Below are 12036 nucleotides of genomic sequence, written 5' to 3'. Positions count from 1 at the left end.
GTATATGCGTTCCATACGTGACATTGAGATGCATTTTGCAAATCAAATCTAAACATTTTCAGAACAATGAAATGACATTTACCGCCGAACGTGGAGCGGTATTAGAGAATTAGGAACCTGGCTGAGCGATCAAATATTTCACGCCCAATAGTCATGAGATTCTCTTCAACTGCGCCTATCTCAAGTTCAATAATTACCAAATGCCCATTCTTGTTTTAATCGTGCGTATTTGCGTCTTAAATCGAAAAAGAAAAAACAGAAAATACGCTTAGTTGTTAAAAGCGCTTTATCATTAAACAAAGAATTCTCACTGAATGCCAGTAACTGGCGAAAGCTGGAGCGCACTGACCTGTTGTGAAAATACCAAGCAGTATCTTTTGCGTAGGTAAAGATGCCAATATAGTAGCAAGTCCACTATACAAAATGCATTTGACGAAACAGTTGAATCAGAAACTGAGATTCCGGGTGGTATTGGTTATGGCTTGTTTTGTCCATTTCCTTCAACGTTTTTCTCACTGGTTGCGTGAGTTCACAGGAGCACTGCCCGGCGATTCTTAGGAATAGCTAATTATTAACCAACAGTTTATAGTTACCCGTGTCATGCTCAACGCATCGAGATCGTATCGTCGACTTCGGTCAAAATTTTTTGGCTTTCCTATATATATATATATAGCCTTTTATCAAATTTTATATTAATCTTTCACTTTTACGACAATGGTGCTAAACGCATAGGAGTTCAATATAAATATTAAAGCAAATAATACCAGCATGTGTGTATCGACACTCAACTGTAGATTTAGTTATACAACTTAGAATCTTATTATATCGTATTTAATCGCTATATAAATCTGCCATGTATAGATATATAATAGATAACAAAATTTATATATAATAGATAACATAATCCAAAGTTCTTTACTATAGTTATCATTTGCATCCATAAATTATAAATATCATAGAAGACAAAACTAGATTTAACACTGGGTCTATTTCAGATTGTTTTATCTCTGACCATTAGAGTGAACTATGAAATACGTCTAGGTACAATCTAGAAAAACACATCCACTTTCTAAGTTCTGGCTACCTATTCCCAGTATAACTAACGGTTTTTAAAGACAGTTTAAGTGAGCATTGTTTTCTCGTCTTCTGTTTCAATGATATGTCTGCCATTTTGTGTGTAACAATTACATCCAGGATTAATTATTCAATTTCAATCTTAGACATTTATCAATTTGTATCGATCACGTTACAGGTATCCCCACGCTATGCAGTTTGAATATAATCCCTTAAATGACTAAGTTTGCGACTGTCCGAAACTGACTAATAAAAACCACGTATAATATCAATTAATATTTTACATGTACCAATCCAGTAAAAATATCAAGAGTATCTTGATCAATAATATAAAAAATATATGTTGTTTATTCGATAAACTTAAAAATGAGAGCCATAAATTTCCTGAATACAATGATGATTATTTGCTCACACTGCTATATAACCCTACAACTGGGTAACGGTCATTGATTGTTAACATCACAAACCAACCGCCGCGACCTAACATACCAACCACAGTTTTATAGGTTGGTATTCTTGTTATTTATGGCTTCAATGCAAAGGAATGAAGTTAAATATATCTGAAATTCCAACCATAATGCTAGCACTTTTTCACATAGGGTGTGAAACTTGATTGGGCATAGCCAAACCGAAATAGTTTTGATCGTTCTTGGTAGACCCTGCGCCTGGATAAACTGATTGTATAGATCCTTGTTCGAGGTATAATAGTGTGGAATACCTTTTACTAGGTTGCAGCTTTCTCAATAGATACATTATTATCCCATTTATTATTATATCAAAGTATTTGGGCCGTCACGAAAGTGATTGATATCTTCACTTTTACATAGTTCACCTGAAATAAATATCCGAAACGCGAGTCATTATACACAATAATTGATTTTTTTTATGCTTACTTTGTGCCATAAATCAAATATGTACACAAAAAATACTATATATAAATATTCTATCCTTGTCGAATGTATCTTCCATCCACTACATACAAATCGTTAGCATGTTAATTGCGGGTTTTTATTTCAGTTTTCATTGTTTTTTATTCATTTTATAACTATTTTAACGTATTTGCGTTGAACTTTATTATTTGAGATTGGGACAGCCACAATATTGGCAACTGCCTTTCAAAAGCAACTATTATATACTTATTGTGACAAATTATCGTATCTCGAATATGAATATTTCAGTTACAGCAATGTAAAACACCCTCTCCCTTAAATACAATTTCTACTGATAACCCATCGCGCTGTGGATTTTAGGGGTCACTAAATATCTTTTTTAAACAAATTTAGCCGACACATCGATCAGATCATCATTGTTAAAAGAGCGAAACATTTGTTTCTTCGCTCAATTTAGAAATTAGGAATTGCCAATACATCTCGAGTGTAAATTCATAAAAAACTTAAGGGAATACATGCGAGAGACCAAAGCCGCTTATAAATTATCAACCGTTATATGAGGATGTAGTGCCACTGTTTCCGGTAAAACAATCGATTTTCAAGCGATTAATGTTAGGAAAATAACACGTCTGTCGGAAAAAAGTGTATATTAGGATTTTGTGAGCTTTCTATTCCGAATATTTAAATATTTTGATAAAAGGTTTGAACTACTAATGGATAAATATACCTTGCTGTGATATTTGGATTGACGTAATTGTTTTTTTTTCATATCTTTGGCAACCATAGATTTTGTTTCTTTTGAAAATAGGGTAAATCAGCAATTTTTTTTAGCTGAAGTCTCCTACTAGTAACCTAAAAACCATGGCCAGTATTTTAAACTGTCGAATACTAACAAGCAAATGAAATAATGGGATGAACATTATCTTCGTTTTTAAAAACTGTGAACACTTGTAGTCAATATAACGTCTCCTGCAATTATCTAAATCTAGCGAACGAAATGAATATATTGGCCAACTAAAGAAATATAGATCGTTCGATTACCTTGATTTGTCCCATTTTCACTTATTCGGAAACTTCTCTTCTCTCCCTCGGAAGTATTCTTATACGTTTTCAATTTCTCCCTTTCTCTGGGATTTCAGAATTCCGTTTCTTTTCTAATTGAAACTGTTCTTTCGTAAAAGAAATATTTTTGTTATATAACCGTATATTTGATAAATCTAAATCTGTAAATATTAGCATAATCTATCTACGCTGACGTTTCAAATAAATACTATTTTGCTACACTGTATGTAATACATCTATCTATACGTATACCACGCCACGTCTTCAACGAGGACTTGTAATTAAAAGATCTGTCTTATTTATATCACAAGCTTAAGATGGGAAAGTACGTTGTTTTCGTCAAAGGATTGGATCGGAGAGTCCCGTTGCGTGTTTTTTTCTCAGAATTTTTGTGGGAAATTTTTAAAAATAATTGTTATAGCCAGGTGTTCGGAAAAATCGAATTTAATAGTAATAGCGTTTCCTGTATTTTTATTTATTCGTGGCATTTATAAGGTTTTGAAACAAATAATATATATATATGTTCATTCACATTTCGCTAAACATATTAAAAAGGAAAAGCTTGAAACAATCGTAATATTCATATTTTTAGATGAATCTGGCAGTTTTGACAAGCTAACTCGTATTACTTGAATTCCCCTCTTCTGCATACGCTACACGTCAACAAATATACAAACTTCAAATTTATATTTGAATTATTCGAATGAACCGCGTGAATTCCTCTATTTTCAGTTGATTCTGGAGTTTTTGCACAATCTTAATAGTTAGTTTGTTTTATTAGACTTAATATATATGTATCAATTTATTTTAATTTTTCAATATTTTTCTCATTATTAATTTTCGACTTTATAGAATTAAAATTTTTAAAAAGTAAAAAATTAAAAGAAAGCAAAACTGCCGAAAAACATTAATATTGATGAATTTATTTATGAATTTAAGTATCTTAAGATTATAATATTTTTCTGGGAAAATTTTTTCTCAAACTAAAAACATGGGGACTGACTCTTTGGCTAATCTACTAATGTTGGAAAAAATAAATCAATTTCTTTTTGAGATATTTTTGTGACAAATTTGAAAAAGTTTTTCAGAGCCAACACCTGGCCAACCTAATATCTCTTCTACAAAGAAAATTTTTGACAAAACAAACTAACTAATATCAAATACTAAATTTCATATGGATGAAATAAATTTGGTAATAAAAAATTTTGAAAAATATATTCCAGAATTTATTCCTTAAATTAAGTTTGAAAATGAAACTAAAAGATTGGAATCTTTATGTCGTCGTGGTTTGTAATTTCTCAATATCTCGCGGAAGTGGAGTAAAAATCACGTTTCGATGTCGTCAGCTTTTCGCGATTTTGTATATTATTTCCCTAAATATTAATTCCGCTGGAGTGCCCGAAACCTGACGTATGACAAATATACACGGTGTTCATTACGAATTAAAATTTTTTAAATTAAAAAGGGAATTATCGATACCATTTAGTTTGTTGGCTCCTACTGATATAAACGAAGTATAAAACTCAAATAAACAATGATTATAAGGAAACAAACCTTGGGATATATTGAAAACTGACTATCGCATATCAAAACTGAAATTGTAACGGGAATTTATGAACACCGTTTATGGTGCGATAGTTATTCTATTCTTTTTTCGATTATAAGTAATATTCCCAGCGTCCTTTTTCTGTGCACACGTACTTTTGCGAAAGTGGCCTTGGATGGTGTTTTCCCCGACGTCCGAAGTAAATTGTTCTATTAAACGCATTTTTCAGAAATTTTAATCCATAGTAATTACTTGATTTCTCTTGCACCCGCGACTTACAGCGTCTTAAGATGACAGACGGGCAGTTTAGTCATTTTTGATTCGTTAAGCGTTGTTTCATTGGTACTCCTGTAGTATGTGAACAAAGATGGCGGACCAGGTAAGAGTTGGGCCATACTTTTAGGTACAATTACTACGGGAGTCACTTGACTAGCCCCCGAACTCCTAATAGAACTAAAATAAGGAAAATTGGAATAAAATTATGGCCTAACCCTAACCTGGTACACATACTATGTTCAGGTGTCCACCATCTTAGTTCACATACTACAGGAGCGCCGTTTTGTTTTTCACGTTGCGTTTATATTAATTTATAATTTCTCACAAGTCTTGGTACTTCGTAGCTTGCCACGTTGGAAGAGTTTCTATTAACAGAACCTGTAAATATGTTACCACAATTTGGAGTGGAATTTTTTTAAATGGCGCACCTCTAAAGAATCTTCGATAAATTTTAAAGAATACGATAGTGTATCAAAGAGTTGAGCCATCAATTTAGAATAACTAGGAATAACAATAGGGCGTGGGATGAGGAAAAAAATCGTTATCAAAATGGCGGCGAGTTCTTTTATTCAAATTTCAATATTCTTTTATATCCTATTCGTAGAAGGCAATTTGAATTTTAATTGGAACTTATAAATCAGGCTTTTACTAATTTGGATTATTAAAACTAATTTGTGAATCAAAATATTTCTAATTTCAAGTTTTCATTTGTTTTTCAGAGTGAAATGAAACTGTATGGATTTATTAAGATTTTCTTAAAAGCGATAAAAAAATTTCTCTTTCAAGTAAAGGTGGATTTTATTGTTTTTATTACCCTGTCAGGAATTTAATCGACCGAGAATTAGATTTAAAGCATTCTAGGCTGGATTTGAAACGAGATAATTTTTCACAACATCAACTTTCAGTTATGTAAATTATTTTGTGATCATATCATTGATCATGTCTCCTATAAAATATAAATTCAGCGGGGACTTAGAACTAATTCGGAACAGCCTGGTAACAAATCGCTGAATTCGTTAGGTTACTTCAACTGTGGTTTCTTAGCATAGTAATTTTGGCCTCGAGGCAATCTTATACCGGCGCTTTCGATCAGGTTCAAATACTTATTAGCTGACCAAGAAAAATCCCAAAACGTTCGAGCGGTTACATCTGTCAGTGGTGGGCAAGGTTTTTGGACCAGGGGCCGAAAAATTTTCCCACCTAGACTGGCGGCCATGTAAGAGTGACGTAAAAAAAAGTTACATTTTATGAACAATATTAACATTTATAAAAGTAAAAGTGGAAAACAAGTCTCACACCAAAATTAAATTTAGTAGCAATCTCAACAAATTCCTTGAGCCATTTTTTTTAGCTAAAACATAAAAATTTAGTTGTAGTTTGGTTGTGGCAGTATCAGGTTGGTCAGAATGAAGTGCCCAACGGGCCGGATTTTGCCCGCAGACCGTAGTTTGACAATGTCAAACTAGTTGGTAGAAAAACGAGTTGTGGTAAAATAGCAAAAATACTAAATCATAAAATTGTAGAATTTTTTTGCGGTATTCTACATCGTTATCTGGGAAAATTTTCCCAAGTTCTTACTTCAAGGTTTTGCTATGTTATTCTGAGCGACGAAGGAGCGTTGGAAAACGTGCTATGCGGTCGTTTAATGACTATTTTTGCCAGAAGTAGAAATTTTGAATATATTTTTTTCAATATATTTGTGATTAATTCCGCGGGAAAGATTCCCATCTATTTTCATCATTGTACATTCATTTAGTTTTGTAAATTTAAACATTAGATGAGATTAGACTGAAATTATGTAGCGTGCGATTTAATTAAAAAGTTAACTAGCTCACCCAAATAGTGCTTAGATAATTACATTTGTAATATATTTGCGAACCTTTATTCCAGATTCAAATTCAAAAACAGCGAAAATATAAAAGATACAAAGATGTCGTTAGGGTTCGCTCCGTTAAATCACCGACAGCAACTCCCGACTGTCTCCCAATTTCTGGGATTTGACTACCCAGTGCTGGCTACTGCAACCTATGCCACCACAATGAGTCGGCACTTCCATAGGCCCCGTTAAATGCGGCATATGGTGCAAAAACCTTTTCCACCTCAACCCAATCAAGTATTACTAAAGACATTGACAATTCAAGGACATAGTCTGAACAACCTTGCAATTTTTACCCTTGAGCGTGATTTATGTATAGAGTGTCATTTGCTGCATGACTGCTTCACACTCAACGTTGGTAAAAAAGCTACTTTAATCGCGATTTGTAATGAATTAAAAAGTATTGAAGTGTAAATATGAACTCATATTTTATCGCAAGTCTCGATTTACAGTTATAATACCTTTTTGTGCAACAATAGTCATATGGCCCACCGTGAGATCACCGTTTTTACTGGCTGTTCGAAAAAAGCTGTAAACTTGCAGTAAACATACTGTACCCATAATTCACACGTCCTTGTCGAAAACTGCATGACTGGTTTTCAATAGCTTTTGCTAGGAGTTAGAAGAGCCTGTTTGCAAAACATTTCTTGGCGCGTGGACAGTCTTCGCGTTGTTACAGTCACCAAAATACTCTAACACAGGGTAGCGACCTGATCAGATTTCAGCAACTCATTAGACGTGATCGATCTAACGTTAACTTTTATTCGCGTAAAATTTGAGTTAGAGAACGAGGTACGGGTTTCAACCGCGAAACTTTGGAATTTGTGTCAAAAGTCAAATCTTTAATTTTGTAAAAAATTACGCACTGTTTATGAGGACAAATATTAAATACAGCTGTCTAAATTCAACTGCTTTTTGTCCGCAAATTCGATTTAATCCGGAATCAAAGCAATGATATGAATGTACGGAACAGTTTATAAACGTTTATGATTATGCGATACTGAAACGGAGGCAATTTCAATCGACTTTAAACTTTACACAAAATTTAGTATTCTCATTGTCGATGGCCGAAAGTTTTTTGAACCGAAAATTATGTTTTTTGAATACGTGGGGCTAAGACAAAGGCCACAAGCTACAAACTCAACCCTCGGTACATACCGATTTAATCGCACTTACGTAGCCAACCACCCATGTATATATGTAAAAGTAATGAAATTCTTGATGAAACCAGTAATTTGTTTTTGAAATTTAAAACATGCAGCTATAGCCTTAAGCGTGGAAACGCAAAACACAATGTCTATTATTTCCTTGGCTGGTTTAAAATTCCCGCTCGATTTTATTTATAAAACATAGACGGTACATATATCTCGGGATGCGAGTACAAAATTCCATGCCGTAGGAAACCTCGACCCGTTTCATAACCTATGTATTAGACATAGACGTTATGTATCTGTTTATAGGATTTCCTGCATTTTACTTTGATTCGAAGTAAGTGAACACTGGTAAATACATCTCTATTTTAAGATGAAAAGGGTCAAAATACTATTACATTAGCGTTGATGTTAACGTTACTTTTGTAACTCAGGGCAATGTTATGACGGTAGATCCGTTTTATGGGTGCATTTTATAGACATAACACGATTATGAAACTTGTTTTTAATATTTAAGCATACCGTTGCCGAAATCAATACAGTGCAACGGCTGCATAACCCGCCGGCTATTTATACGATGAAATAAATAATAAAAAAAAAAATTACCGACCCTTAAATAGTATACTTTATTGCACCGACAGAGTGAAATTATATTCATCTATGAAGTGATTTAAGCATTAATATTTCATATGTTTACGTCTTGTACCGTTTATGGTTGATATCCAATTTGAATTTAGCTGCACGCTCGAAAGAGCATTGCGCAATATTGCCCCATCGCGCTAAGCGCAAGTGTTCAGTTAAGCGACGCCGCCATTTTGTATTTTTATGATTTCGCGTAACGGTATTGAAGGCTTAAATCACATACAGTATATTTTATTGGAACCACATTTCAGTGCTGATTATTCATAATCGTTCCGCCTCCATTAATATCAATATCTTCTGCTAGATGTCGCTTATAAAACAGCGATTTGTATGATATAAAATTGCTATTTCGATATAAAAAAATTTTTTAAATATTTTCCAAAATATAAAAAATTACATATTATCATAAATGTAAAGAATAATAAAATAACCTTAGTCTTCTATCACCTCTTGATCCTCCCTGAAATATATTTTCTCAAATCTTACCTCTTGAAGCTGGTCGCACATTCTCACACCAAATTATATATAAATATATTATAAGAAATATGCAATATTAAATTTACTCTATTATTATACTTAAGTTATATGAGTAATATATTACTGTTGTTACTGTATATATTTTCTATGTCCTGTATTATATGATTACACAAGTGATAAAATTTAGATAAAAATGCTAAAAATTTAAATAGGAGCCAGTGACAGTTGAACAAAATGCAATTATTTATACTACACTCTTTTAAAAAAAGTTCCATAATGGTCCAAAAAGGGAGAAATTATCTCAGTAACCAATAACCACATATTTTTTAGATGATTTAGGGGCCTGAACCCATTAAAAATTATTATGCTCAACTTACATTAGTGGATGGCGCATGAAACCTGTGTTTGTAATTGATGGGGAAAAGGGTCCTCACACTTTCCTATTTTCAGATATTACATCATTTATATCGAGATATATATTTTTTTTATATTTTTTCAATACTTTATTTTGATCTATAAATAATTTTTGATACTATCCTATTCTTGTCAGCCACTAATTTTCTTATCTGTTTTACTGTATTTGATTCTGTTCATATTAGGCTAGCCTACAATCATACCTCGTTAGGATAAGTTAGGTAGGTTAGGAGAGATAATTGGGGCATTAGCAATAATCTTAGTTAGTGATGAGGCAGTAATATGGTAGTACCAACTTTTGAAAACGATAGTATTTACTACAAAAAAATACACTTACCGATTTCAAATGACCGATTTGCAACGTTCACAATCTTCCAACTGTCGTTTGCCTCCCCGCCATTTTACTGATATGGAGAAATATGACTATAGTTGTTTCCGCATGGAAACTCATCCAGTTTCGTTTCTTTTCCAACTGTATCCGGGGTGTGTCATTGCAGCAGTCCGCTTATTCAGTTTTTAATACAACCAGTATATTAATTAATCATTCAATACAGATATATAATATACAATTAACATTTAGTTATCGAATTAAATTTGCATAAAACAGGTAAATTTTTAATGCAACCGGTTTAATGTTATAAACAAAATATTCATTCGGATTTTACTTGGAAATAAGCGATGAGCTCCGGATATTACATTGTCACAGAGACACCAGCTTGTGTCGTTGGTAGAACAAAATGGAGGTGTGCCTACTTTGATTTAAAATATTTTTTCTATCCGGTGCAAAATAATTCAATCAAATATATTCTTCCGGCATGAATCTCGTTTTGATATATTTCAATTTGACAGCACGTGTAATTGAAACTGCCTAATCTATCGCACCTTATTAGGTCAAAAGTTCACCCATTTCAGTCCTGGTAAAAGATTTGTACTTTTATTCTAAAGCTGTTATTCTTTCTCATAATTGGCAGGACCTTTTTATCATTAACTACACATTCAGCTAATCACTCTGTACTAACCCCGTCCAGTTGCCTATTAAGTCGTCTTATGTACAGCTTTCGACGTAAAATGAATAGAATTTTGAAGAGCTGTTAAATATAATTCCGTACCGTGGTCTAACTGCCAAGTTTATCAAAACTGAATTTATAACCCATACAAATCGTTCTCTTGATTTTAATTTGTATTTAGCCAGCTGGGCTAACGAGTCATTCTTGTGTACATACATGCAATATATAACTGTCAATTCGCGTTTGTTATTTCGATTCCAACGCGACAGCGACCTTGAGTGAACCTGCTCGTTCATTGCCGCTGCGAGGTAAGCCCTGCTGGTAGTCATCCGTGCGAACCACGACCCGCTACACGCTTTTCGTGTTGCATTAAAGCCAAAACGAACTCTATTGAAAATTGCATTGTGACGAAGCAGAAATGATCTTCTTCTCGACTGTCGTTTCTATTTTTAGCGGCATCTTGTCTGAAATTTATATATTCATAAATACCAAGTGCCAGAGTTTTGAACGCGCTCTTAGACTCGATAAAAAATATTCAAATGAATCAATGCTGCAATAGGCTCTGGTAATTGAAAGCTGGTAATTACAAGCACAAGCAATTTGAAAATTAGTTGATAGATATTCTGGCAACAGAGCCAAGAACTCTTTCTTTTATTGAACTACAAATGATAAATTCTATGACATGTCGAACATCACCTTTGCACCCATGACGCTGGCTCAAAATATGTTGCCACATCACGCAATGTTAATGTCAATCGCGATATACCAACTTAGCGGTATTGTTTTGTCAAGATTTCATCGATCGTGTTTCAACTGTAGGCAATTAAATTGCTTTTCACTGTTTTATTGAATTTTTAGGAATGTATCCTATCTGCAATAACTTCAATATTACAAGTTCTGGTGGAGTGATATGCGTTACCGCGACTTTTGATTCTATTTACCCAATCTGTTACACTGCCACACTACCTACTATAAATTCGAAATATAAATTTTTAAACATGTTTGGGGTTATAAACGAGAGAGACTCAAAATGTAAAAGAAAGAACTTAGGAGGTGTGTCTTTACACAAAAGACGACATCCTTCCCAAACTGCTAATTTTCATATTAGTAGCGACAACCCGAGATGTTCTGTAAAGTATTGAATTCATACCAAAGCCTCTTACCTATACCTCTTATGCGGAGAAGCAGTTAGTGCTACCGCAGTACACTGCGAATTGATGCGAGTACTCGGAACTTATCGAGTGTACTTACGTTGGATGTTGGTCTTTGTCTAAAGTATGCATCGTCAAATTCATATAATATTTGCAAATCCAATTTAATAATATATAATAGAAGAGCTAATTAGGCTCTCCTTATTCACTATATCCAAAGGCGCATAACCTTTATAATATACAGTTCAGCTCCGCTTAATGCACAATCACTCATTAAAATACTGGGCGCAGTCAATCTGATTCTACGGTATTCAAGCATGAATAAACTAAGGGTGATTGTTGAATAAACATAACTTCTTCGGAGGTGGGTAGTCTCACCCAGATCTCTTATTGTTATTGAGACACCAGTATTAAGTCATTGGTCGATCATTTTCTGATGGTAGGTATTACTTGTCTGTTCTACCAAGCTT

At 33.5% G+C, this 12036-nt stretch overlaps 1 protein-coding gene and 1 long non-coding RNA gene across 4 annotated transcripts in view; one reads left to right on the top strand and one right to left on the bottom strand.

Annotated features, from left to right (window-relative positions):
* LOC120333766 (uncharacterized) overlaps window positions 1–12036 on the top strand; it is a 41384-nt gene that overhangs the window by 24729 nt on the left and 4619 nt on the right. The gene's annotated exons all lie outside the window — the stretch shown is intronic.
* LOC144432357 (uncharacterized) lies at window positions 278–11376 on the bottom strand. 2 transcript variants are annotated; one of them, XR_013480550.1, is made up of 3 exons: window positions 9746–11376; window positions 3006–3133; window positions 278–1906 (listed from the first exon to the last, which is right to left on the bottom strand). It is a non-coding gene; the product is annotated as an uncharacterized LOC144432357 (long non-coding RNA). The 2 variants fall into 2 exon arrangements; XR_013480549.1 differs by having other exon boundaries at window positions 3006–3128.

The sequence above is a fragment of the Styela clava genome, chromosome 15, assembly GCF_964204865.1.
Source record: "Styela clava chromosome 15, kaStyClav1.hap1.2, whole genome shotgun sequence".
Classification (NCBI taxonomy): domain Eukaryota; kingdom Metazoa; phylum Chordata; class Ascidiacea; order Stolidobranchia; family Styelidae; genus Styela; species Styela clava.
This window is presented reverse-complemented; position numbering and strand designations above follow the sequence as displayed.